At 36.9% G+C, this 3,499-nt stretch overlaps 1 long non-coding RNA gene across 1 annotated transcript; it reads left to right on the forward strand.

Annotated features, from left to right (window-relative positions):
- Positions 1 to 680: 680 nt before the first annotated feature.
- LOC119788401 lies at positions 681 to 3,123 on the forward strand. The gene is made up of 3 exons (XR_005281459.1): positions 681 to 848; positions 1,601 to 1,706; positions 2,113 to 3,123. It is a non-coding gene; the product is annotated as an uncharacterized LOC119788401 (long non-coding RNA).
- The last annotated feature ends 376 nt before the right edge of the window (positions 3,124 to 3,499 follow it).

Below are 3,499 nucleotides of genomic sequence, written 5' to 3' on the forward strand. Positions count from 1 at the left end.
GTGTAAAGAGGTGGAAGAGGCACAACAATGAGTTTGGGGTGTGAAGATGGCCCTTAAATTCTGAACATCTTAATAACATCAAGTATCTGAGAAATCTTCACACCGGACGCAGCAAGAGCAGCAAAATCGCGTCTGCTGCTTCATTTTTGCTGCTTGAACCAGTTAGTTCTGACGCGCGGCTGAAGCAGCTTTGCTGCTCTGGCTGCGCGGTCGAAAAGAGGGTCTGACGCGCGTTGGGGGGAGCTTCACTATCCTTTCTCTGTCTTGCAGCTATATTTGCTATGTTTTTAAGTGAGAAAATACACCTGAAAACTTCATCAGTGCAGTCAGTTCATCCAGATTTATTTCTGTCGGAGCCGCTCAGACCCCCACATACCAGTGGTGCGCTGTCAGTAGGAATCCCTTCGTCAGCAGCACAAAACAAAACAAAAAAATTCACAGAATTTATTTATTAAGCATTAATTCACAACACACGTCATCTCAAGGCACTTTACTACGGTGGCCGACAGGTGCAAATGCGAAGCAAAAGAGAAAACATGCAAACAAAAAAAAGACACGCTCACAAATTAAATGCGGCAAACAAAAAGCAAATAAAATGCAGCAAACAAAAAAGAAGACACCCCCGAATGAAATGCAGCAAACAAAAAGAGAGACGCAAACAAAAAAGAAGACACCCCCGAATGAAATGCAGCAAACAAAAAAGAAAACACCCCCGAATGAAATGCAGCAAACAAAAAGTGTTGAAAACGGAAGTGCTCCAGACCACTAGGGGGAGTCAAAGAAAATAGTATTCATTTCTATGGGACCAGATGCAAGATTCAGAGAAAGATATTTGAAAGAAAGTAAAGGTACGTATTACTATATTTCTTTTTAGATACGCCGTCTTTTATAATATTACAGAATAACAGAATAATTTATGGGTAGCGTGATAGACTTTGTGTCAGTCATACCGTTGATAGATAGATAGATAGATAGATAGATAGATAGATAGATAGATAGATAGATAGATAGATAGATAGATAGATAGATAGATAGAGAATTCGATTTACGCTTTTAACTTTCGTATTTTTATCTTTTTTTGATTGCTCTTATTTTTTCACAGTGACTCTGTGAAGTATTATCCTCTATAATGAGGTATTTTTCGGGGAGGTTCTGTGCTTTTTTGTGCTGTTTTTATCATGCTGCTCCCACCGGGACACGCTGCCTTTGTTTACTCCAGAGAACAGCTGATCGCTCTAATGCCGGCCAGCGTTTTAGCCAGACAGCTGAAATACCACCCGAACTCTGGAGGAAAACACGCCGTGGTTGCAGAGGAGGAAAACAACATTATCACTTTACTTGGATTTATCACTTTAATTGGACTTTTCACTTTATTTGGATTTAGTTTTTACATATGCATAGATATACGTACAGATATATATACAGAAGAGCTATATGTGTATATATATTTTATCTCTGTTTATTCTTATTTTTTATCTTTATTATATTGTATAGTTGGATGTGTGTATATATCATGTAAAACTGTAACTGGAGCGTGTAACAAAAGTAATTTCCCTCTGGGATTATTAAAGTATTTCTGATTCTGATTTACCTTTTTTAGGTGGCCATGTTTTGCTGTTTCTGTGGACAAAATCTAGGAACAATTCAAGTTTTCTGTTTTTCATGTGGGAAGAATGTGCAGATCTTGGCACAAGCTCAAGACACTGGTAAGCAGTGATGGCATAGTTACTTGTAAAAATTAACTTTAATCGATTACTTATTACTACTTGAAAAAGTAGATTAGTGATTACTTTTTTTGGAAATTCACTAAGTTACATTATTTATTTTTTTTCTCCACCACTTGTGAAAAGCTTGAACGTTGCAAATAATTAATTACAAGTTATTTAATTATAGTAATATCAAGTATGTATCTCCGCTTATAAGGTTGAACTGAACGGGAGATTAATGGTTACAACAGCACCCACACACACACACACAGTGCATCAGCAATATTACCTATGCTAAATAAAAATAATAAAAATAGATTAGACATATTAATGTTCTTTGTGTTACTGAAAAATATCAGCTCTTTTGATAATAATTAAGGTGATTTCTGTTTCAAACTTTTTATAGATTCAAGGATGGCCTTTCAACACTGAACTTCCAGAATGCTTTGGAGCAGCATGCTTCCATCTTCAGGCCATTTATGCGTGCAAGAGTGGAACAGCTGACATCCAAAATATTGGAGGAAATATTTGAGGTTCAGCTCAGTGAAAAGGGTAGCAGCAGACGACATGAGGAAACAAGAGTGCTAGGATTCTGGAGAGACCTTCTCCTTGACGCAGAAGGAGGACTTTAAGATTTATTGCTATATTCTGGTGTTATTGTAATATCTGATACATAAACTCATTGCTTCTTTTCTAGAACAAAAAACGGGTTTCTTTCTCCAGGACGTCCTGATGTTTGCCACCGGCTTGAACACACTACCTCCATCTTCAATTCTGCCACCACCAAAACTGATCTTTCAGGCCACTTCTCGTTTTCCTGTCAGTAGCACCTGCTCCAACACTATCAAAATACCAATGTCCAAGACGTATCATCAGTTTAAAGAAGACATGGACTTTGGGATTCAAAACTCCCCTGGGTTTGGGCTTTATTAAGGTCAAATGCAAAACAAAACAAAATGCTATCTATTTAACTTGTCAAACCTGTTCAGTTATGACACTGTTTACTGTTTGTGTGCGACCTTCAAATTTGGATTCTTGTTTGTTTATAAGTCCACCATGTTTTTCAGTTTAATATAGTTTTCGACACATGATTCCCAACTCTGTGGATGTGCTAGGCCACACTGTCTCTGGAGGTTCTCAAAATGTGCCTGAAGGTGTTCATCTCCACATTGAATGTTGTTAGTCTCTGTCACAAACTGTCCGAATGGCTCCTGGGAAACTAGGAAACCACAGTCTGTTCCACCAAACCTAGGAATAGAAGAAATACAGGAAACATTTAGTTATATTTACATTTCTTCACTAAACTGTTACTGCTCTGACTATTGTTATAACCTGTCTAAATGATTAATTGTATTTAAATTTACATTTTAGAAATTGTCATCTGAAATTGTTAGAATAAAAAGTGACATACTGTTAACACATTGTTCATTATTTTTGTTTTGGCAAATTATTTTTTAGAGTTCCCAAAGAGGTTTTAAATTAACCAGATGTTGAAGACAAAAACAACAAAAATTACCTGTGAGGTAGATGATACATCACATCTGGTTTACCAGATGGACAGCAAGATTGTTTAACAGGTCTTATGGTATGTTTATGCCACCTGTTCTTGCATTCATCAAGATCTCTCTGTAGCATATCCATGAAGACAAACCGCACAAGGCATGTGTGCTCATGACTTCCATTGAAGAGATGTCTTTCCTTCAAATCGTTCATGAGATCCATCCAGAACTGAGATCAACAATAAACCAAAATTATAAGATAATTATATCAGCAGAAAGTAATAGGACTAGTTT

The sequence above is a fragment of the Cyprinodon tularosa genome, unplaced genomic scaffold (assembly GCF_016077235.1).
Source record: "Cyprinodon tularosa strain WSP-4 unplaced genomic scaffold, ASM1607723v1 ctg316, whole genome shotgun sequence".
Classification (NCBI taxonomy): Eukaryota; Metazoa; Chordata; class Actinopteri; order Cyprinodontiformes; family Cyprinodontidae; genus Cyprinodon; species Cyprinodon tularosa.